Source organism: Dendropsophus ebraccatus, chromosome 7, assembly GCF_027789765.1.
Source record: "Dendropsophus ebraccatus isolate aDenEbr1 chromosome 7, aDenEbr1.pat, whole genome shotgun sequence".
NCBI classification, from domain to species: domain Eukaryota; kingdom Metazoa; phylum Chordata; class Amphibia; order Anura; family Hylidae; genus Dendropsophus; species Dendropsophus ebraccatus.
The window spans coordinates 19,024,864-19,050,374 of NC_091460.1; the positions used below are offsets into that span (position 1 = coordinate 19,024,864).

The following is a 25,511-nucleotide window of genomic DNA, read 5'->3' on the forward strand; positions in this document are numbered from 1 at the left end:
ACAGATGTGGGATGAGAAAGGTGGTCATTTATTGAGTAACACTACATTTTATGCTCTTGAGAGAACATTGCTGTAACAAAGAACATAGTGGTACTACATAGGGATAGGCTCCTATAATTATTGGCTGGGCTGTGTTTACATAGGGCGGACCACAAGTACCATGGGCTAGTGCAATGTTCATAGAGCTACTTCTGGGTTTACAGCTTTATCTAAAACTGCATCCATAGAGAGGATTTCCGAAAATTCATACTATATGCATACACAGTGACTAACACATACACACACAAACACATGCACACACACATATACACAGTGACTAACATATGCATACACATATACACAGTGACTAACATATACACACATATACACAGTGACTAACATATGCACACACATATACACAGTGACTAACATATGCACACACATATACACAGTGACTAAAACATGCACAAACATATACACAGTGACTAACATATGCACACACATTTACATAGTGACTAACATACACACATATACACAGTGACTAACATATACACACATATACACAGTGACTAACATATGCACACACATAGACACAGTGACTAAAACATGCACACACATATACACAGTGACTAACACATGCACAAACATATACACAGTGACTAACATATACACACATATACACAGTGACTAACATATGCACACACATATACACAGTGACTAACATATGCACACACATATACACAGTGACTAAAACATGCACACACATATACACAGTGACTAACATATGCACACACATAGACACAGTGACTAAAACATGCACACACATATACACAGTGACTGACATATACACACATATACACAGTGACTAACATATGCACACACATATATACAGTGACTAACATATGCACACACATGTACACAGTGACTAAAACATGCACACACATAGACACAGTGACTAACATATGCACACACATAGACACAGTGACTAAAACATGCACACACATATACACAGTGACTAACATATACACACATATACACAGTGACTAACATATGCACACACATTTACACAGTGACTAACACATACACACACATATCCAGCGACTAACACATGCACGCACATATACACAGTGACTAACATATGCACACACATATACACAGTGACTAAGTCATGCACACTTACACAACATATATAGAGAAATATAGAGAGAAATTCCTAGACAAGCATTGGGATGAGGGAGATCATATAATAAATGGAGTAGACATGTCTTGTCATCACCGAGAGCCGAGCTAACAATGTAAATATCTATCTGCCTCAAATCTGCGGGTTCCTTCCAGCTCACATACTTCTCTGCACACAAAGCCCTGCGCTCAATCAGCAGTAATTTAGAACAATCGCCGGCCTGGTCCAGTTGGCTGGCGGCAGCCATTGTTTGCCTCCTATCTCTCTTGCATCATTTTCCGAATCAGATGTTTAAAAGCATAAAATGCAATAACAACCCGGCAAGCGAATCTTCTCAGCAGATGAGAGGAGGCGAGCCAAGAAACCGCTCCATGTAATAAGCTTCATGAACATCAGGCCTCTGGGACAGAGGTGACGGGTCCAAGATGTCTCCAGCCCTTCCTATGTTTAATCACCAACTCGTGTCATGAAGCTCCAAAGAAGATCCAGGATCTGATTGGCTAAGACAACAAGCCAAATTATTATTGTCTTCTTCCATTACGAAACTATATCTGGCTTTCAAAGTCTTTGATTTCGCCATAGAGCTACTTTCCGGAAATCCTCAGTGCTCCCTTCTTATACCATGAATGAGGCCTAACCCCATTAATTTCTTACTTCCCATGACAAGATCAGCACATTACTCTCCTGAAATACTCTGTGCTGTTGTATACTCTGCTACTTCTACTTTTTAATGCTCAGTCTATGATCTTCATTCCCACCATCAGATCATATACTATCACTCCCATGCTCTGCACACTCCTCTCCTAAAATACTCTGCACTGTCACCTGACCCTTCTCCTCTCACTATGGCGCTTTCAGTCAGTAACTATCCAGAAGTAGGGCCAATTAATGTAGGTCTATAGGATGAATAATGGCCAAGGACAACTACTGGTATCCAGTTTTAAACCATCAATAATCATTGGAGATGAACTGCTATGTCTTCCCCTTGTAGAGAACAGGTGCTGGACTAAGCTCTGTCCATACACACAGAAAACCCCTGATCTTTAGAGTCATCTCAGTCGTTCCCTGTCCTGGCTTTTCTGGTGAGTCCAGATATGTATAAGGAAGCTGAACGTTATTATTGTTGCATTCAGCTTCCTGTCATGGAAGAGAGATCACCAGCAGAGCATACGCAGGCCTCTCTTTTAGCAGGGAGAGAGGACAGACAGATCCTATCCCCTCTATGGTAGGGAATAGACTGAGGTAGAACAGGAAGTCACATGGTAACCCCAGCCAAAGCTCGATGACCATTGGAGTTACCATGGAAGCAGGGCACAGTCACGTGACATCCAGCCATTGCATCATCACACCATTAGGCATATACAGAGAAATATACATGAGAAGTACCATACTTGAACACTGGGGGGACATAATACCATTAGGCACTGATACCTGAATAGATATACAAGAAATGAATGGAATAGCAGACCTGAATACTGAGAAGGGTAACACAATACACACAGTTTGCAGTGGGCTATAGCTTTCCAGAACAGAACTGGTAATAATACAAGTGTGAGCATAAGAAGGGCTGTTCTGGGACACTGCATACCAGCACAGGCAGGCAGACAGAGGAAGTGGAGCACCGAAGAGCAGACAAGGTAGGACCTTTCTTCCTCTCTTGATATCCCCTTTAACCTGGTATGCCTGAGAAGGTTATATTACTCTGTTACACCTGAGGCAGTTATATTAACGTGGTACACCTGAGGAGGTTGTAGTAAAGGATTATAACAATGTCAGAAAAAAGACTACTGCAGAAGCGTATAACATTACTTACCTGTCTGCCTCAGTTCTAAAATGGTGGGAGATCTGTGAGGGTCAGTCAGAGGTGGTGACATCACTCAGGGGGTAGAGCTTGAACTCAGAGACAAGATCCAGCCAAGCATCCTAAGACAAGAGGGGGGCCATGGACAAAGGGATGACTAAACAGGGGGCCATGGACTAAAGAGTGACTACACAGGGGGCCATGGACTAAGGGGGTGATTACACATGGGCCATGGACTAAGTGGGTGAATACTGTACATAGTGGGACATGGACTAAGGGGATGACTACACAGAAGCACTGGGTTAGGTTCTGTACATACACACAGAGAACCCCTGATCTTCTTTTTTTTTTTTTTTTGTATAAGGAAGCTGAATGTTATTAGTGTTGCATTCAGCTTCCTGTAATGGAGGAGAGATCACCGGAGCCAGTGGAGGAGAGTAATCCAGTATATTCAAGCTCTTTAACTTCTTTTTAACCAGGGATGATGACTTTAACCTCTAAACCTCAAAGATAATGACATTAACCTAATACTGCACTAGACCACCAGGAATGCTATGATTATTGCCTAACTGTCCGACACCAACAGAGATGTCTTCGTGGAAACCACTTTGTTACCACTGACCACCAGGGGTGCTGTTTTTAGTGTCATACTGCTCGGGATCAGCAAAGATGGCAGATACTGTATATTATCCTGTTACAGGTTAAATTAACCTAGTACACTTGAGGTAGCTATAATACCTGGTACACCTGAGGCGGTTATATTAACCCGGTACACCTAAGGCGGTTATATTAACCTGGTACACCTAAGGGTGCATTTACACAGAAAGATTATCTGACAGATTATCTGCCAAAGATTTGAAGCCAAAGCCAGAAACAGACTATAAACAGAGATCAGGTCATAAAGGAAAGCCTGAGATTTCTCCTCTTTTCAAATCCATTTCAGGCTTTGGCTTCAAATCTTTGGCAGATAATCTGTCAGATAATCTTTCTGTGTAAATGGACCCTAAGGCGGATATATTTCCATGGTACACCTGAGGCAGCTATATTAACTCCTTAAAGAACAGATCGATTTCTATTTTTGCGTTTTTTCGCTTTTTCCTGCTTGTGCTTAAAAGGCCATAGCACTTGCACTTTTTTACCTAGAAACCCACATGAGCCCTTATTTTTTGCACCACTAATTGTACTTTGCAATGACAGGCTGAATTTTTCTATAAAGTACTCTGCGGAACCAGAAAAAATTAAATGTGTGGTGAAATTGAAAAAAAACAACACATTTTTTATTTGTTTTTTGTTTGTTTTTTATGCTGTTTGCCCTGGGGTAAAACTGACTTGTTATATATGTTCCTCAAGTTGTTATGATTACAACGATATGTAACTTGTATAACTTCTATTTTATTTGATGACTTTTAAAAAACTAAAACCTTTTTAAAAAAATATATTTTTCTCAAAATCACTCTATTACCAGGCTTATAGCGCTTTTATCCTTTGGTCTATGGGGCTGTGTGAGGTGTTATTTTTTGCGCTATGATATGTTCTTTCTTGATTGCACATATGCAACTTTTTGATCGCTTTTTATAAAAAATTTTCTGGATTTGATGCGATCAAAAATGCGCAATTTTGCATTTTTAAATTTTTTTGCACTTACGCCGTTTAGCCGTGCGAGATCAGGAATTAAATAAATTAATAGTATGGGCGATTACACATCCCACGATACCAATCATGTTTATTTATTTATTTTTATTTATAAAATGGGAAAAAGGGGGGGGGGGTGATTCTGATTTTTATTAGGGGAGGGGATTATTTATTAATAATAAAATATTTTCTTTTTCATTTTTTACACTTATACTAGAAGCCCCCCTGGGGTTAGGGTTATTCCCCCTGTGGTTAGATTATAAGTACAGTGATCTCTCATTGAGATCTATGTAGTATAGTTATACTGCATAGATCAATGAGATCTGTGTTTTATTGCTTTCGGCTGCTGCAGCCGAAAAGCAATAAAATGCCGAGCCCGGATCAGCGTCCGGCTGCATATGCAGTGATTGCTCTTACGTGACCACGTCGCTTGCATGTGTGTGTGGCGTGGGGGGGTGGGGGTCGATCCCCACCGCTAGACACCAGGGAAGTGAAAACCCTGCATTTTTAATTCAGCTGTCAACTTTGAACAACCTAGGAACAATCAAGCCAACCAAGGAATGTCTCCAGTCAAGGAAACCACCCAAGCAAGTTATCCATCTACAGACAGCTGTTTCTTGGTGTTTGCCCCTCATCAGTGTGGGGTAGGTTTCTGGCTAGTGGGAGCAACGCCTAGTAAGTGCATGCAAAAGGATGCTGGTTGACCTCAAGGAGATCGACCAAAACACCGCAGAGACACAGAGTTCAACCAGCGTCCTTTTGCATGCACTTACTAGGCATTGTTGCAACTAGCCAGAATTCTACTCCATACTGATGAGGGCCAAACACCCCAAAACAGCTGTCTGTGGATGGATACCTTCCTTGGGTAGTTTCTTTGACTGGAGACATTCCTTGGCTTGGTTGTTCCTTCCTGGAGGAAGGTCTGGCTAGCTTACTGACGTTGAGACATGTGATGGTGTCTCTGCAGTGTTTTGGTTGATCTCCTTGAGGTCAACCAGCGTCCGTTTATATTAACCTTGTACACCTGAGGCGGATATATTAACCTGGTACACTTGAGGCGGATATATTAACCTGGTACACCTGAGGCGGGTGTATTAACCTGGTACACCTGAGGCAGTTATACTAACCTGGTACACCTGAGGCTGTTATATTAACCTGGTACATCTGAGGTGTGTATAATACCTGGTACACCAGAGGTGGCTACATTAACCTGGTACACCTGAGGCAGTTATAATTTTATAGTAAACCTGAGGTGTCTATATTAACCTGTTACACCTGGTACCTAATAGAAGCCTTATCTGTGTGCAATTACAATACTAAGTGTGCCCCCCCCTTCCTGAAATACTTTGTGCTGCCACATAGCTACTACCATTTGAAATATAGGGAACTGAAACATTCAATCTAATGGTGCTCAGATCCAGGCTGACAAACTTGGGAATGTCACCTAATTCCTCCATTTTCATGGATGGTTATACTCTTGATATTTTACCAAAGCCTGAAGTGTCCCGGTTATCTATAAACAGATGACGTCCATGGTGTTGGCTGCAGCAAACTTTGGATCCCGAAGCGTGGAACTGCCAATGAGTTTATCATGACTTTGCTAGACTCATTGTTTCCAGTCATCATGCCAACGCCGCTCTGTTCTGTTGATATGATCGTTTTCATATGCGGCAGCTAAATACAGAAGTTCTGCTGGCCCAGCGCACTATGGTCTTTTGTTATTCCTCCTGACTTTACTAGGATGTGATCTGTATCCCATTTCCATGCACAAGTTAGTGGCCAAAACTTCAAGATCAACGTCACAAAGCTCAAACATTAGAACTGGAGTACTGGTTTATTGGTCACTAGTTTTTTTTTTCAAATTTTTCCTAATTGCAAAGGATACATAGAATTAATGCCCAATTGACACCCCACCCCCCATTTAAAAGGATTGTTCAGTGATTTATTTTTTTTAAGTGCCTCATCTCCCCACATGCAGTTATTCTGGCAACATAAGTCCTTGCTGCTTGTATAGACACCAATAAATGCCAATCACCTTCTATCTTCATGTACTTATACTCTCTACCCAATCCTGCCTTCTCCATCCAATGATAATGGAGTCCATCCAACGCTGTCAAACTCTGAAAATGGTTGTAATTGGCTTTGTCAGCAAATATTGTTCATGCTTAGGGTACTAATACATCAAATGATTATCAGCTGTACTTGGCCCCTTACCGGCCGTTCTGATCTCTTCATGTAATGATCACCGCCACTCTCTTCTATAGGCCACCTGGTCAATCTAATGATCATCCAAGCAGCCTCTCCCACTGCTCCCCGCATCCCCCATGCGAGAAGCAAGCGAGCACTGACGTGTCAAGTCGATGCACAGTAGCATATAAATATTGGGCCGTCTTATAACACCGACAGACATATATGAAGACAAATATGCAAAAGAGTCTGTGGAGTCTCAAAACATGTGAAATAGACAGATATCCCTCCAGGCGAAACAAAACCCCCAACTGAAGACAAGAGAGGAGATGTTTCTAAAGGTAAGCAGTCATGATTTTCTAAGCCTGGATAATCCCTTTAAGGAATGAGTCATGAATTACAAATCAGAAATTACTTTACTCAATAAACTACTTGTATAAGCCATGCCTGTCTTCATGTGTGCTCAGACACAACAATCACTGATCTCAGGCAGACCAGCTAAAGAAGACACTGTGGTTCACTCATTAAAGAAATTAACACAGTGTAAACCTAGGTGCATTGCCCCTTGGGAAATTGAAATATGCAAATGAGCCTGTAAAGCCTCATTAACGAGTGTCCAAAATGGGAAATAGCCAGATATCCCTTCAGGGAGGATAACCAAGTAAAAGGGTGGCTCCTGTGAGGAGACCACCAAAATCACCATGAAAGGTAGTCTTTCAGTCAATATCCAACTCGGTTACAAGTCTAAGGATACAACAAGGGGCATACAAAAATGGGTATCCATCCACAAGCAGCTATTTTGGGGTTGCACCTAGATTTTCACTGTGTTCAGTGCTTTAACAAGGGAACCACGGTGTCTTCTTTAGCTGGTCTACCTGAGATCAGTGATGGTTTTATCTGATGTGTCTACTAGGCATTGCTGCCACCTGTCCAGAATCCTACTCCACACTGATGAGGGGCAACATCCCGAAACAGCTGTCTGTGGATGGATACCTAACTTTGGTATTTCCTTTTTCATGTCCGTACACTCGTAACTGAAATGAACATTGACTTGAAGTGCCACCGATCATGGTGGCTCTGGTGGTTTCCTCATAGGATCCATCCCTTTGCTTCCTTTTACTTCCCTGGAGGGATATCTGGCCAAGGAGTATATGAAGTGGCAGAGTAAAAGTAACTTGAAGATATCCAGGTTCACTGTTCTAGGAACTAGCGCCCTAATGGTGAATATGTTCTGTTTTTGTTGGCTTGTATTCCACGGCTGGGAGTGATCTGACCTGTGGAGAGGCACAGCAGTTCAGCCTATAATCTGTCTATTTATTATCTGTTTCCCTTAGAAATAGCACAGGTTTTCTCCAGCGTTGTGCCTTTATTGGAGCTCCAGGTGAGTCTTTTCACTTAAAAGGCTTTGGCCTTTTTCCTTATGTGATGATAGTATACTGGGGGGGCTTCTTTAAAAGTCAGATTTCCTCTGGGTAACAATTTAGAACTGAAAGAATTTTCCATCTTATGGACCATTAATAGACATGGATCTCTTCTAGGGCTACCAGGAAATTATGAATACAGCCTATGGCCTATGACTAAATCCATGTTTTCCAGGACTCCCTAGGGCTGCAACCAACTTCTCCAGCCACCGGGAGTTTGCTGATCTCTACTGCTCTCCCTTTTTGAGAAAAGGTTCTCGAAAAAACTATAGTTAGTATTACAAGGAATAATCTACCCCTTACAATCACTATGGTTTCTTAATAATGTTTATTAGCCAAGATATTTATATTGAGTCAGGGTCACGGTTCGTTTTCCGTAACTTTGCTCCTCAAGGAGCCTTATTTTTGCCCTCCAAGACTTCTACGCAATCCATACGGCTCCAGGTCTAATAAAGGAGATGTCATTTTTGAACCAGCTACAGAGATATAATATAATACGAGCTGGAAGACAACCCTATAGTTATTATTTGGATCTGCATGATTTGAGTAGCGCATCATGAGTCGCATGGACTTTTTAGTGTTTTCTCAGCCGCTGACCTCTTGAACTGCGGTATTTTTAGTCGCTCTGTTACTCATTCCGCTTGGCCCCGATGCACTTGTTGGGAATAGGGTGAAAACAAGCTTTAAAGATGGAATTTCGAAGGTGGTTTGCAACCAATAGTTAGGGCTTTAGAACACAGTAAGAAATTACAGAGCAAATTCGGTGGCCAACATTCTTTAGCAGTTTGCTAATCCAAGTCAGCATTAATCCAACTGGAGGAAGAGAATTGAACAGTGGAAATGAAATGTAACAATGCCATGAATATAACTTTTTTTTTCTTGAAACAAAACCACAAACTTATGAGATAATTGATGGTTGTGCCGAACATGAAGTCTACAAACTGAAGAAACCATGAAAGGCTTAGAAGCCTCGTGTACGGTGACAGATTGAAGATTTGTCAAATTCAGCAAAAACTTGCACTTTTCTCAGACATGGAACGCCACGTTTGCCTTCCTCCAAGATTTATTACTTCAATCTTATTCATTGTCTAATTGTTTGGCATTTGAATACAGGGGGCTGAAGAAGTTGGTTGCAGCCCTAGGGAATCTGGGAAGACATGGATACATCCTATGGCTTGAATTAAGTTCAACTCTTGTCCTGATCATTTAACATACTGTAAATGAAGGGCAAAGTGGCTCCATGTAATGCAAATTAAAAGGTGAAGAGCAGCAATATGTCAAATTTAATAAAATAGCAGAAAGATTGGGCTGCTCATATCTGCTCTGAAGGCTCTATAATTTAATAGAAAAATCAAGGAACCGAAGTCATTGTGGTCCAGTGAGCACCATTGGTGTTCATCATGTCACGGATACATCACTACATTTTGGTTTATGTTTTAAATGGACATCACAATGCTGATGTGAACAGAACCTAAGGTTGTCAAAACACAACAGCTACATTGCCAGGTGGGTGTAGCATGTATGTGTTCTGTAGAGGGAGAAGAAACATGGAGGTGGCTTACTTCTCTTCAGAACAAAGGGATTGGGTAAACTGGAATTCATCTGCCTTCTCCTTATCTACCCAGATATCTGCCATAAGCAAAGAGTTTGGAGGTTCCAACTTCACAATAGATGGTCGATGGATTTTGCAACAGTACTGGGACCAGGGCTTTTGTAACCCTACAACTACAGACACAGCAAATGGGGCAGCAGAAGAGCTGTGTTGCCCCATACTGCTGTCAGTCAATATATAAATGTAAAAAGAAAAAAAAAATATATATATATATATATATATTTTTTTTTTCTTTAATAAAGTTGTAAAACTTTAATAAAGAAATGTGAAAAAAAAGAATTATTTGCTGAAATACCCCTTTAGGTTAACATTTTGGGGGATTTCAAACTTAATGCTGCTGTAGGTCCAACAGGTTTCCTATAATTCCTATAAGATATGATATCACATGGCTCATTATTCCCACTTTGGCTTTAAAATCTAAAACAAACATGACTGTAAATCAGTAAAACATCCAAATGATTTCTAATAAGGTCAATTAACCCGCAGTTTGTCACGCCGATTTCACATCGGAAGCCTTGGAAAAATAGAATAGCAATATGATCTATGAATGGGATTAAAAAAATCCACCACAAATAAAGGGTATAAAGCAGCATTACAGTTAAGAAAATAAGAAAGGCTTTAAGGAGATGAGGACTAAGAGAGTCTCTTCTGATTCTCCACCGGAAAGTGTATATAATAGGCCCAATCCATAAGGAATTTGCCGCCTCTCTGACCCCGGGAAACTATGCTATGATTTGTAACTCGCACCTGAGTCATGCATTTATTTTATGAATTGGCCCATAAATCATAGACCCTCTCCGCTATAGAAAAAAAAATACAGTGTCTTCTAAAAACAAACAGGAATTGGATTGCTAGCCTTAGAGGGTGGCACTTTCCTCGCTCTTTTCCACCAGGGACGGGAATGTAAGAAGCAGCTTGGACACGGCACGCTGTGTGTTTGAGCGAGCTTTGACGCCTATGGTTTGAAACATAAACACTTTGAGGAAATTTATCTTAGACTGAATAATAAGCATAACCTTTCCATTAAACAAACACCAATTCCAGTCAGAATTAGCAGCGAGGACCTCTCCAGGCAGATAGCCCACTTTTCCGCTGCTTAATCTGTACAAAGTTCACTGCAAGCCCTTTCCTTGCTCGAGCCCACTCCCGGATAAGCCGCAGACCAGAGACTTCTACTTGTCCCAACTGAGCTTCTGTAGGTTGTCCAGGCTTGAGGTTTCTACACCCACGTTTGTCAGATGTTCTCATTCTTTTAAAGGGTTTTACGTTCATGCAATGTCGAAAGAAAAAATAAACATTAAACATAAAGATTTATCAAAACTGGTACTAAAGTGTTCACAGACCAAAAAACAGAACCGAGGCGGTAATGTAGAGAATTGGCTCCAACTTTTTTTTTTTTTTCCCGCTAGTTTTGATTAATCTCCAAGTATTAGAAACTGGTAGAAAAGGAAGGTGTAGGAAAGGAGATAGTTTTTTTCATCCTATTTTGTTACGATTGTTTAGTCTTCTAGGACAACTGTTATTCACATATTTACGCATCTCCCTCAAATACATCAATTTTTATTAATTTTTTTAAATGGTTGCGGCTCTTTGTAATTTCATAATTTGTAAATTATTCTGCAGGAAGAAGTTGAGTTGACAACAAAAAGACAAGTGAGCTGTCAATTCTATCACACAACTTCTTCCAACATGGTGAGTGGTGCAAGATGTTAGTTGTTCTAATTTAGCTGTGGGTAGAAAATGGAAGGTTAAAAAAGGTCTATACAGGTAGACCAAGAATGACGTCAAAGTTTTAGGACAGAAAATCTAAAGACATATGATTAGAAAATAGACAAGATATAACAAATAAAAAACAATTGAAAGGAGCAGATGTCTATGTCAGAAATGGGAAAAAAATTGCTCGACGAAGCTAGATGTACATATAGAAAAGTCAAATGAAAACCATCACTAACATATAGAGATGAACAAACTTGCAAAAAGTTTGGGTTTTCGTGAACCCGAACGATCAGAATTTGAATCCCGCTGTATGGAGAAGGTGAATGTAGCGTGAGGACTGCCTAGAAAACACGGATACAGCTGAAAACATGGAGGCAAGTTTGCTCATCTTTACCTAACACGTAAACCAAAGAAAACAGGGTTAGAGCCTTATTTCATGGTGCAAACTTGTCAGAAAAGGAGTGCTGATTAGAGATGAGCGAACCTGGAGCATGCTCGAGTCCATCCGAACCTGAACGTTCGGCATTTGATTAGCGGTGGCTGCTGAAGTTGGATAAAGCCCTAAAGCTATGTGGAAAACATGGATATAGTCATTGGCTGTATCCATGTTTTCCAGAAAACCTTAGAGCTTTATCCAAGTTCAGCAGCCACCGCTAATCAAATACCGAACATTCGGGTTCGGATCGACTCGAACCCGAACCCGGTTCGCTCCTCTCTATTGCTGATCTCAGTGATCAATGCTCATTTACAGAGACTTCACAAGCATTGAACTGCGGCATGAACAATTCCTGGGTATGTTTGTGTAGCCCTTTTAGTTTCCTGATGAATATCAATTTTTACATGGAGAGATGTTTGTGGCCAACAGGGGATGATTTTCAGTATGTGAGAATGGCCTGATCAGTTGATGAATGAGCATTTGCTCCTTGTCTGATCACTAGCAATCCAATAAGAGCCGTATCCACCTTTTTGGCCAATGATCATCCCAAGTAATAGATTTGTTACATGGACTAAAGCGAGGAATCCTGGTGGATGGAGGCTTGGAGGAAGTTAAAATCACTGATTGTTTCCATTGGCCAAGAAGATGATGCAGAAACTGGTCTGGAACCATTACAATGAAACTTATAAAGATCACGCCTGAAGAACACAACCACATTTACAATCATCTATGATATGAGGCTACATGTTAAGTAAATGACCGGAGAGATGATGATTATCCCCTTGGATAGGTTTGGTGATGATGAAGTCACTAACAGAATAATATTTATCCTTAGTGAAATCCAATCGCTGAGAATTCAGGCATCTTAAAGGCTGAGGAGCAGCACAGACGTACGACGTGCACATAGATAACTGGGGATTCCATCATTTTTGATCTTGAGTCCATCAATAATAAAATAATTTCCTTTTATTTTTAAACATTCTTCATATCTGGATTTTGGGGATTAGCCATTGGAATCCTCTAAGTGGGGGGCTTACATATATTTCACATTGTTTGGTTTTTGTCAATGGGACAAAAACAAGCATCTAAACCTTGGCACAATATACAACATGGCCAAGAATACAAGAATGAAGGGCACGTAAGCTGAAATCTCAAATTCTAAACACCCAACTTCATATGGGCTGCATAGGGGTAGGGTGATCACACAACCAAAAAATTGCTTAATGGGATTGTATGACAAACATAAGTATCTAAACTGATTATGTTAAATTTATTAAATGTACAAGCATTCCTGATAATGTCCTGTTAAAGATATATACTAATCCCTAATGCGCCTTCTTTATTTTGATAACCTGTTGCCTTTAGTGTTGCCTGCTGTTTAGCAGACTTGCCAAACTCTCCAAACTAGAATGCTCTGCATTTAACTCCTGGTGGCTGAAGAAGTTGCATGCCGCCCTAGGGAGTCCTGAAAAACATAGATACAGCCATAAGCCATAGGCTTTATTCTTGTTTTCCTGACAGCCCTAGGGTGGCATCCAACTTTTTTAGCCGCTGGGAGTCAAATGCAGAGCGTTCTGGTTTGGCAAACATTGCAGAACCCAAGCAGTTCGGCAAGTCTGTTCAGCACTAGTTACAACCCAGTAGATCGCTGAGGCATTCTGCCTTCCAACTTTGGAGAACAGAACATGACACAAAATCTGTGAGGCAGCTTTGGAGAACAAAACTTTTAGAAGCAGCCTTGGTCCCGATCACCTTAGTTAATAAGCTGTCACAGTCCCAGAAAAAGAAATTATGTAGCGTATACAGAGGAGGAGGAGTCCATTCTCCTCCATTGCCAGCTTTTGACATTTCTTCAATGCTTTAAACATCTCCCAGTATGTGGCACGATGGTGTATAATGAAGCATGATGACATCACCAGTCCCAGGGCACTCATAGTATTACTGGGAACTTTCATGCTTTGGGTGGTCTTGTCTTTAGACTCTACTGGTCCATCTTGTAGTCATCATTATGAAGTGTTGAGAGCTGAGAACAGCAGGGTATAGGGTCTACACATCATTCTTCCCAGAACTCCTCTTAAGCAAATAGTAATTATTTTTGGGTTGTCTTAACTTTTTTCCCCCCACTGTTTATTTAATGAAATAACCCCTGACCTCCAGGGGACGAATCTCCTCTGAAGCTATGAAATCATTTTAAGATTCCTCTGATCAATTCTCAGTCCATAGTTTTGCAAAAATGAGGAATGGGAGCAAGAGAGCCTTCAGAGATTTACATTAAGAATCTCAGCAATGAGAAACTTGGCAAAGAGACGGAATTCGAGCCGCAGGCTGCAACAGCACAAAGCAGCGGAGAGTGAGCCGGAGCGCGTCCTAATACATCTTAACTCTACATAAACCCACTGTTTATAAAGTCCTGGGGAAAAGGAAATTTGACCTTTTCTTATTTATCTTTTTGAGCCGTATTTATAAAGATAATATTCAGAATGATTCTATTTTTGGGGGGTCCGGGGCATGTCAATAATTTGTAATTCCGTTGCTCGCTCCATCCACGTGCTGTGTATTATGAGAAAAAACAATGCAGAAAGAAAACTGGGTAACCTCGCTCTATCTCTCCTCGCTAATTCCTAGCAAAACAAATGGCTGTTTGCTGGGTGTGCGTACTTTGGCTGGCCCGCACTAACCCCAGGGGCGGCAAATGAGGCCTTTCTTTAAATATTTTTCAATGATCTGCTTCAATTCAAATCAAAATGTGGAAATCTGGAAAAGTCTTGAAGAGCCTCGGAGAAGTTATGGCTGTATATCCTCCTAGCTGTAAACATTATCTCCTCTGGGACTAATCGATCGGCAAATGTTATTTCTGGGCTTGGAGCCAGCTCGGTTCAAGTCCTCGAAATATATTATGTTATTGAACATATTCGGTAAAATTAGTTTGTTTTATCTGTTTGTCCTTTGACTTGGACATATTTTCTGTTACCTAAATCCTTACGGTTTTAATTTGCTGTGAATCGGCCGCTTTAACTGAGTTGACCGGTAATATTTTCCGAATAATGAGCAAAAATTCTTGACCAGCATATGACCCGATCCTATGATATCAGCAGCTATCTGTATTATCAGATACAGGTGTTCTCAACAGACATTGATGACAGATCAATATGATATCAACGTCAAATGGTTCGCTGTTCGCACCAACGCCCAGAACAAAGGGATTAGATGAAGTTCAATGGCTCCTTTGGCTTTCCTACGACTAAGTCCAACACCTAATAAACACTTTATAGAGAATAACTTATATAAAGGCGGCCATATATTTTCAGTAACTGTTGTCTAATTGGTTGGCCTAGCAGTACACATAGATGTTTAGCACGTGGCAAGGCACAAGCCACAGCCGGAAGGCACTGGTTCCGGCAAGAACAGTAAGGTTGGGCATTGAAAGTCCATCATGCCCAAAACTTCTCTCTGTTGACGTCTTCTTTCAGTGAAGAGATGGGAGGCCTCTTGTATAACTTATACATTCAGTTGAACCAGTGGCTGTGGGGTTGGTCAACTTTAGTTTCTGGGCACCTTTAGTCATTCATGATAGCGCTAAGTCTAAGTAACCAAACAGTTTCATGGAACAAGACAAATGTGGTCTTTGTGACTTAGCATCACCTCCAATTTGGTGTTGGATTGAGTGATTGCACACTCATATTTACGCATATAGATTGCATTCCTAGCTAAATGCCATCATTGTCTTTAATTATAAGCCTTTATTTGACCAAATCTAACCAACCTTTTATGTAAAAGCACCCCAAAACATATCAAACACAAGTTGACTTGATCATGGAAAACCCCAGATTAGAGGAGGAAATAGGATTTGAGTGACTGTGGAAAGATTGCTGGCTTCTGTAATCGGAAAGAAAAAGTAAATAAATAAGCACATAAAACATTTTGGCGAATACCATGCTAAAGAAATAGATAATGGTCAAGAGAAGAATATTGTGAACTTACTGGAGCAGGAGTTCAAACCAGGCAACACTAGTTCCAGGGCACTCTTATTATTCCTGGGAATGTTCATGCAATGGGTGGTCTTGTCCTTAGAGTCTACTGGGTCGTCATCTAGGCATCTCAGTGTTTAGAGCTGAGAACCGTAGGGTACAGTATACAGTCTACACATCCTTCTTCCAAGAACTCCTCTTGAGTAAAAAGAGTTTATTTTTGGGTTGTCTAAAAGTTCCTCTGCAAATATTAAATAATTTCTTTATTCCTCTGAGAAAGTCTTAGTCCATATTTTGTGGAATGAGGAATGTCGACAGAAGAACACAGACTGTGAACACACAAGAGGTGAATATCCCACTGAGACTGGGACTTAAGATAGTTGTCTGAGGAGCAAGAAGATGGCTCAAGCTTTCTGCTCCATGACGGTCACTTCCTGTATTTCCATGTCTCGGAAGTGTACCTTCGAAGATGGAAGGAAGGAGGGATATATCCCTATTATTGCATACAGGTGAAACCGTAAAATAGCTGCACAATGTCACCCCAACATTGTTGCATGATTAGGGTATACCCTACCCCCTCCAATCTTGGAAGGTATACTGCCAAGGTGTGAAAATACAGGAATTGACCACTAGGGCAGAGAAAAACCATCTGCTCCTTAGAAAACCCCTTTTTAATGAACACTGTTATTCCAACAAAGTTTGCATGAATAGTAAAAAAAAAATGAATATTTAAAAAAAAAACTCTATATTATATCTTATCAGAAAATGTCTCTTTAATCCATTATTAGGATGCTATAGGCTCTCTTCTGTCTTTTAAACTCATCATTTACTTTGACATATTGCCCATCTCCAGACTACAGAAAATATCAGATTACAGTTACCCAAATAAGTTTATGTCAGGGGGAGTGGCTAAAGAGAGTCACAGGCAGACAGGAATACCGTACAACAGCTTTCAGTGCTTGAGATTTGAGTGCTTGAGTAATAGCTTAGACTGCTAGCTACTGCTCTTTAATGTCATCCATGCTGCTGCTTCCTCATAGCATGCGCCAAAGACAAATAAATCCCCTTGTGTACTGTATGGGAGTCATCAAAACAGCTAGTCTGCACTCACCATCTTTGGGACAAATGAGTAAGCATAAATGTGTAATAAACAAAGTAAAAAAACAGCTTATCCTGAAAACTTACCTGAAACAAGATGTTTTAAAAACAGAAACTTGATGCTACAAAGGCCCTAGTCCTCTACATCTGGTCATTGTTCCTGAAAAATAATTGATTGATCTTAGAATCTTATGAAGATGTCAAAATGTTGCGTACCCATCCAGGGGGGTAACTGCCACTGTAGCAGCCATAGCGGCTGCTATGGGTCCGGCCACATCATGGGTCATCATTGTCCTCTCCTGCAATACACTGGGCCCCCTGAGCCATCATCATTTGCAGCACCAGGTGGCTGAGCGGGCCTCCTGGGTTCTGTAAATGTCCCTTTAACTGCAAGAACTCCTGACAAGCTTTGTAATTATGACTAGGCTTGATGACTAAGTGGTCAGTCGGGAAGGGGTGGGGGAGGGTGCCCAATCAAATGTTTGCTATGTGGCTCGGCCATTTGTATTTACAACTCTACAAAAATACATACATGTAGTAAGGGCTAAGTTTGCAGATCACAGGTACCCTGCACGCAATCTTCCCGAGGTCCTACAGGGTCACCTCGCCTAACGTGGAATGATGTCTGGTTCAGATCAATCCACAGCCAATTACCCAACGTGATGAAAGAGAAAACGATTCACGACAACGGTGATCAATCATATCAGGTTTACATGCTGTAAATCAGGATATATATATTCCCTATATGTCTGACAGTAAGATATAAGGTCAGCGGAGACTTAAGGTCTAAAGAATTCACAGAATTTTTCTCCAGGACATGACCTCGCTATATCACTACATCGCTGATATCACTATGAGTCGCAGCAGATGGCAACTCAGCTCTGCTATATCTCTTCCCGTCACCAGAGCAGGGTTAGTAACGGATGATACGATTGGTGACTTGTATGTGCTACCGGTATGGAGTTTGTCAACATCCGTTCTTCTGAGATGAAATAAATATTTATCGCCTGGATGAGATGGACTCATTGGAGAAGCTATAAACAAAATTATGAAATATGGGGAAAAACATTGGTGATGCTAAACCTCAGCGCGTCACCCAACTATTACAAACCATGACATGTAAACACAAGCAACCCACCGATTTCTGGCAATGCTGTAAAAAACACAACTTCCTGCTCCATCAGTGCTTCCACAAACATGATGTCATCCCTCCTGCTTCTCTTCTTGTTAGATTTTTCACTAATACACAACTAACCGCAGTGACTGTGATCCGTGCGTGGTAGCTGAGGGCTATGTGATTTATGGAGTGAAGCCCTCAATGATTTGTTTAACATTTGTTTGACTTTTGTTCCTTTGCGGCTCATGCCGACAAAAAAAAGAGGGGGGGGGGAATGCTTACATTATGATGTAATATTAGAAAAAAAATAAAGCTTATTTAGTCTGAGAGCAAAAAGCTCTTGGAGCTCATCCAGCTGGTCTGATAGGACACGTCTATGGAGGTCGTGTCAGTGATTTCATCATGAGTTACTGCCGAGAGAAGAGCAGCCAGGCCAATGGCTGGCAGGGAGAGCTTTTAGCCAAAAATTTAACTGGCAAATAGGAGAGACAAAGACTATTATTGTGTTCCTGTCGAGACAATTATATGGAATATAATGTGGAAACTTATATGATGACCATCACTTTTATTGAATCATTGAGTTGACTGATCTGATTTGGCAACGTCCTCCGAACCTGAGCACCCGGCATTGACCTCTGGTGGCTGGAGAAGTTGGATGCTGCTTTAGACCTGCCAGGAAAACATGGATGCAGAGTAACATCCAAATTCTCCATCCTCCAGGAGAGAAATGCAGAGTGTTCGGGTTTGGAGAACTGTTCGGAAAGTCCTACTCTGTAATAGTCTTTCTACTACCAGACCAGCTCTGTACTGTGGTATAGTGGCTTGTTGACTAATTTTCACCTGCGGCACCAAGATCATAGCGCAAGATCCAACCAAGGGGTTTGCATGGAGATTGAATGTTCTTTCTTAGACACTATTTACACATCAGTTATCCTGTCTGTGATTACGGACCCACAACTACGAGCAGAATTAGTATGTGTATCTGTTTCCGTCTGCATTTGATTGTAATAGGTGACCCTGGCCCTATGTAGATATTGTAGAAGTGTCACTGGGAAAGTGTTCGAGGGGAGGTACATCTCACCCAGGCTACTGCATATGGTGAGGTGGTAAATCCGGGAAAGATCTCTTACTCAGCAGTATTATGCTGCTGAGTTGTTCTTTACATTTTCCGGGCCGGATTTACTGGAATGGTGGGTAGGTTGGTAGTGGGACCTGCCATTCCCTTCCCCCCGATCCAGTTCGGTTGTTGCAGTCAGGTGTGCCCTGATGAGCCTGCAACAAGTCAAAAGCTCCACAGAGCTACAGGGGATTGCTCTCAGCCAGGGTGAACAGCCTGCATGCTGTGTTTCCTGGGAGCAAAAGAATACTGCCACTGTTGGGGCTGATTTATACCGTGCGATACTGCTGGTCGAAGTGTCAGATAGGTAACCTGTTGGTTAGTAAGCGCCCAGACGGGCAAGACCTTTTTGTTTTGTTTTTAAAAGCATGATGTTGCTGTATTTCTGTTTACTGGACCGTTTATGCTGCAAATAAACGCCAAGCTATTATTTTCAAAGCCAAGTCTGCTGGGAACTGTGTCAAACCACACCATCCCCCGGGAAGATCCCTACAATATGTAGAAACTACCAGTGTGTAAAAGGGACCAGTCAAAGCAATGGGTACTATACAGTCTGTTATTATGGATCCTAAATTACGGACAGTATAAGGCTTTGTTCACACACACATAAAATTTAACCCAAAATTCAGCTGTTTTCTCAAGGTACTAATGTGCTCCATTAAAGACAAGGGGAAATTAGCCCACAGTGCACACACCGAATGGAATAATGTCCGTAACTGGTTACAAACGCTCAGATAATGAACACACTCATTATTTACCACCTGTTTTTTACTCAAATGGGTGGCCATATTACTAATCTTAAGAGGCCATAATTTTATTTCATAGCAAGAGACTCTACCATCAAAATTGTACATACCCCTGGTATTAAAGGAAAACTCTGGCGCTACAAAAAAATAAAAAATAAAACACAGATACACACACGTTATACCCACCATCCCTCCGTTGACAAACACGGCTTGAATCTCCCGCTGGCCACATCCCTGTCAGCTTCCTTCGGCGTCTTCGGATCTCCCTCACTTCCCAGTTCCAGTGAAGTGAATAGGAGAGAAAAGGCTGCTGATGCACATAGGCATCAGCAGCCTTTTCATTGGCTGAAGAGCATCAGATGGCTTCCAGCTTGCTCAGCCAATCAGGGCTCAGCAAGCTGGAAGCCATGTGATGCACTTCAGCCAATGAAAAGGCTGCCAAAGCGTATGTTTTCTTTCCCATTTACTTCACTGGACACTGAGGAGAAAGAAGACCAGGTCTGTCCCCTGTTGTGACGGCATCGACAGAAGATGGCGCCCAGGAGAAGAGGATGTGGTTGACAGTTATTAGGTATGTATGCTTTCTTTCACTTTGGGGGTGGAAGGGGGGAACGGGGCCAGATAGCCTATTAACATACATTACAAAGTTATAAAACTAAGTTACAAAGCTACAAACACAAACCACCAGAGTTTTTGGGATTATTTGCATAGCATCGGATGTTATCAGACCTACTGTATCCTTGGACATAAGGAAACATCTACCTGCAACGGGTAGAAATGTTTTTGCTTTCGCCGTATATTGAAGGTCATTGCAGAGTGAATCGGGCAAGGCAACGTTCAGGAAATCAATTTTTTCTCCTAGTCAAATCTTGTGTTTTTCTCCACATTCCATCTCTAACCAAATGGAGAATAAATGTAGGTCCATAATAAAAAAAAGTCATAGACACCCAAGTGACATGATGACTTTTACTAAATCCATAAAAAACCATCCCATATTCTTCAGAGCTGCCAAACCCAATAAAATAGATGTAAGAACCTACTCAACACTAATCCTGATCTTAGCGCACCGGAGTCAGTGTTCTGGGAAATGGCTTTCCAAGTTATATGTTTCCAGTGGCAAAAGCCAGGACTGTCCGGAGAACACAATAGATTCAGCTGGAAGTTATGTGCTTGAAGGCAGGATGTTCCTAAAATACCACAGACATATAATGTAAGTGAAGTATGACCGCAATGTCAGAGTAATATAACATTACGGGGAAGCTCAGGCTATCGTCTCTTCTGTGGTCATCTCAATGTTGTGTCAGCTATTTTATTACTGAGCTTATAGGGTGATCATGTGATCGTCTGATTCTACCGGGTTACACAAGGATGGTATAGTCTCCTGTGTTTATTAACCCCTTCAAGAATGAGCCCATTGATGCACGGATGTCCGGATCAAATTAATGCAATGTTCCTCCGCGTTTATTAAGAGCCATAGCGCTTTTATTTTTCCACCTACGAGGCTAATTGGAATGTCATTTCTTGCATCATGATCTCTAGTTTTTTTAGTATCATATAGGTGTCATAAAAAATTTTTATTAATTTTTTTCCTGATATATAATTTTTAAAAAAAATCAACAATCCGGGTGTTGTATTTTTTCCATGATTGTCTTTTAGATTCTCTGGACTGAAAGCTTTCAAGGATAGGGAGGAAAATTAAAACATCTAAAGGACGACTAAAACAACCAAGTAATATTGAGCAATGTCTGATAGTACAAACTGGAAACCGTATTGTAGTATTATGTAATAGTTGCACCAATTATCCATAATATTAAAGACATCTACCTAATATTGGGTAGATTCTCCTGTGTGGCAAAAATAGCTCTGATAGGCAAGGTGTGGACCCCATATACCTGTGATATCCCCCTGGGGCCTGGACCCCATATCCCTGTGATGTCCCCTGTGGTATCAGCATCCTGTAAGGTGTGAGGTGCGGACCCCATATCCCTGTGATGTCTCCTGTGGTATCAGCATCCTGTAAGGTGTGAGGACCCCATATCCCTGTGATGTCTCCTGTGGTATCAGCATCCTGTAAGGTGTGAGGTGCGGACACCATATCCCTGTGATGTCTCCTGTGGTATAAGCATCCTGTAAGGTGTGAGGTGCGGACCCAATATCCCTGTGATGTCTCATGTGGTATGAGCATCCTGTAAGGTGTGAGGTGTGGACCCCATATCCCTGTGATGTCTCCTGTGGTATCAGCATCCTGTAAGGTGTGAGGTGCGGACCCCATATCCCTGTGATGTCTCCTGTGATATCAGCATCCTGTAAGGTGTGAGGACCCCATATACCTGTGATGTTTCCTGTGGTATCAGCATCCTGTAAGGTGTGAGGTGCGGACCCCATATCCCTGTGAAGTCTCCTGTGGTATCAGCATCCTGTAAGGTGTGAGGTGCGGACCCCATATCCCTGTGATGTCTCCTGTGGTATCAGCATCCTGTAAGGTGTGAGGTGAGGACCCCATATCCCTGTGATGTCTCCTGTGGTATCAGCATCCTGTAAGGTGTGAGGTGAGGACCCCATATCCCTATGATGTCTCCTGTGGTATCAGCTGCAGCTCCTGTAAGGTGTGAGGACCCCATATCCCTGTGATGTCTCCTGTGGTATCAGCTGCAGCTCCTGTAAGGTGTGAGGACCCCATATCCCTGTGATGTCTCCTGTGGTATCAGCATCCTGTAAGGTGTGAGGACCCCATATCCCTGTGATGTCTCCTGTGGTATCAGCATCCTGTAAGGTGTGAGGTGCGGACCCCATATCCCTGTGATGTCTCCTGTGGTATCAGCATCCTGTAAGGTGTGAGGTGCGGACCCCATATCCCTGTGATGTCTCCTGTGGTATCAGCAGCAGATCCAGTAAGGTGTGAGGTGCGGACCCCATATCCTTGTGATGTCCCCTGTGAGGCTGAGTCACTACCTTGATCTCTCTGCCCTGAACAATGTCTGCAGTGTGGCTCCCAGGGCATTTGTCCTGCTGTAAGAGACCACATTAGGATGTCCCACTGCCATGAACAGGGGGACTTGGTGTATACACTTGGTGTCACGGTAACATCCACATGATGCCAGGACACAAGGTCTCCAGCAGAACATTGTCCATCACACTGCCCCTGCCATCTTGTCTTCTTCCCTTAGTGCATCCCGGTGCCACCTCTTTCCTAGGTAAGTAACACACACGCACCTGGCCATCCACATGATGGAGAACTTGATCCATTAGATCAGACACTTTCTTCAATTCCTTCTTGATACTCATTGTTTATGCAGTGTCCCAGAACAGAGTATTTTTCTGTAACTTTATGTCTGCACCTTTATTGTGGTCAGTCCTGTTCTGGAAATATGGGCCCACTGCAAACTGTGTATATTATGTCACCCCTCTCAGTATTCAGGTCTGCTATTTCATTTATTTGTCGAGCTTTGGCTGGGGAATGCTATGTCACTTTCTTGTCTACCTCAGTCTTCTCTCCACCTTCTGGGGAGAAGGGTGTGTGTTGCTGCTGCTCCTGTGTCACAAGGCCGCAACCCCGCGGTACTTGCTCCTGTACTGACCAGAAGTGCTCCGGTCCAGTCGGGACCTGTTTCTCCTTCTCAAGATTCTCAAGATTCTTCAAGATTCTTATCTCTAACAAAGAACTGGGTGTCGCTCTTCAGTCACTATTCTCGTCATCATTCATTATCATCAACAGCAAGTATTAATTTCAACTCATTCCGCCCAGTATCATATCTTCAGCACTACTACTCCCATCATTCAGTCTCCTTACTACCAGTAACGCTATCATCACATCCTATTGCAGCATCACCCATTACTCAAGTTATATCCAAGTCTGCCTTATTCCTGGTTGCATCCAGAGAGACTGTTGCTATTGGTTACCACCGTTACAATAAACGCACAACTACCGTTGTTTCTGAACCCTGGCATTGGTCTAGTTATTGGTGCCTTGACTAGGGACAACGAAGAATTGCCCGGGCCCCGCATGGTCAGGTTCCCGTGGGTCAGTCAGCTCCCCTCGTGCCTATACCGTGACATAACATCTGGCAACTGGCTGCCCGGGTCCTACCCAGTGCTACCACCTCCTACTACCCTCAGCGGGTTAGCCCCAGCGCATTGACACTTTTGGTGATGGACAAGGGGTCAGTATGGGAGTTCTGACTGGTCTGTGGGGCCCCATATATAGAAAGCTGCCATGTTCTGTGTGATCTGACTCCTTTCTATCATAGCTAGCAGGAACTTTCTCAGGGTTTCTGCAGCAGCTCTCCTATGGGAGAGGGCTAGCCTACCGGAGGGGCTAGCCTTTAACCCCTCCCCCAACCTACATCAATGAGCCTTGGATTGCCATGACCCTGTCACTAGTTGTCTTTCCTTGAAGCACTGTAACCTTAAAAAATAGCAACAAAAACAGCACTATATCCAATAGCATATGTGCGTGCCAATCATGAACAAGTGCAATATGTCTTATATACAGTATATGTGCAGTAAACATATATCATTTTTTATTGCATTTTAGATTCAGGATTTACCAAAATATGTCGAAATCTCCAGCCATATCAGAAGGCTTCAATACTGCAATATAGTCCTGGACCACAAATACTTCATGTATTGGAATGAAATATCTCAGGAAATAAAACATATTTATTAGGATTTAAAATCTGAAGAATACAGGCAGCTTTTATAGCAGGGATGAAGTAATCTAATGAAATATTGAGGGCAAAAAGATTTACGATCTGTTCAAACTCCATGTAGTTCAATGCTCGGTCTCAAGGTTATTAAAAACTGTAGAAATTGGATTAAAAATGTTGAAGAATTTTAATAAACTGGGCTTTGAAACAAGAAATTTCATGAGAAAAAAAGTTATTTTGTAGCCTTCGTGTGTGTTCTCTAAGAACAATATTAACAGTCGTATAAATTATTACAAAAAGTTTGAGTGTCGACAGATTTCGAGTAGAGGAGACAATGAAGAGAACTTAAAACTTTTTAGATGGCTTCGAAACTATCAGGCAAAGAGACAATACTAGTGTGAGCCCGAGAAGCTACAGTATCTGGCTGAAGAAGATGATATCAAGCAATTAGTAATGCATTTTAGTCAACTCTTAGCTCGTAGAGTCATCCATTGTGGCTGTAATGGAGCCTATGGGGAGAGTGGCAATGTTACTCTTCCTCGTAATTTCACTCAGAAAGAGAAAACCACATGGACCAAGAATACTCTTTTCTTTCTCGCTATGGATGGAAGAACTCCTACCAAAACTTTTATTGTCTGATCCATTACTAAATTACATTATATAAATAGAAATACAGCTATTTTGCAAGTGAAAACCCTATGTAGAGGCAGGAGGCCACCATGCACCTTACAGAGTCAACCAAACCCATAGGCAGCAGAAGGTCTTGTCCCCTTTAGTATAAGGTACCAAAGAAAAAGGAAAAAACAAGGAAGAGCGGACGTTTCAGACTTGTTTATTCCTTTTTGTTTGGCATAT

The 25,511-nt window shown here is 41.8% G+C and overlaps 1 long non-coding RNA gene across 1 annotated transcript; it reads left to right on the top strand.

The window, feature by feature from the left end:
• Positions 1 to 7,014: 7,014 nt before the first annotated feature.
• On the top strand, positions 7,015 to 24,755 carry LOC138796676 (uncharacterized). Its single transcript, XR_011363783.1, has 4 exons — positions 7,015 to 7,120; positions 8,114 to 8,160; positions 11,436 to 11,504; positions 24,545 to 24,755. It is a non-coding gene; the product is annotated as an uncharacterized lncRNA (long non-coding RNA).
• Positions 24,756 to 25,511: the final 756 nt, after the last annotated feature.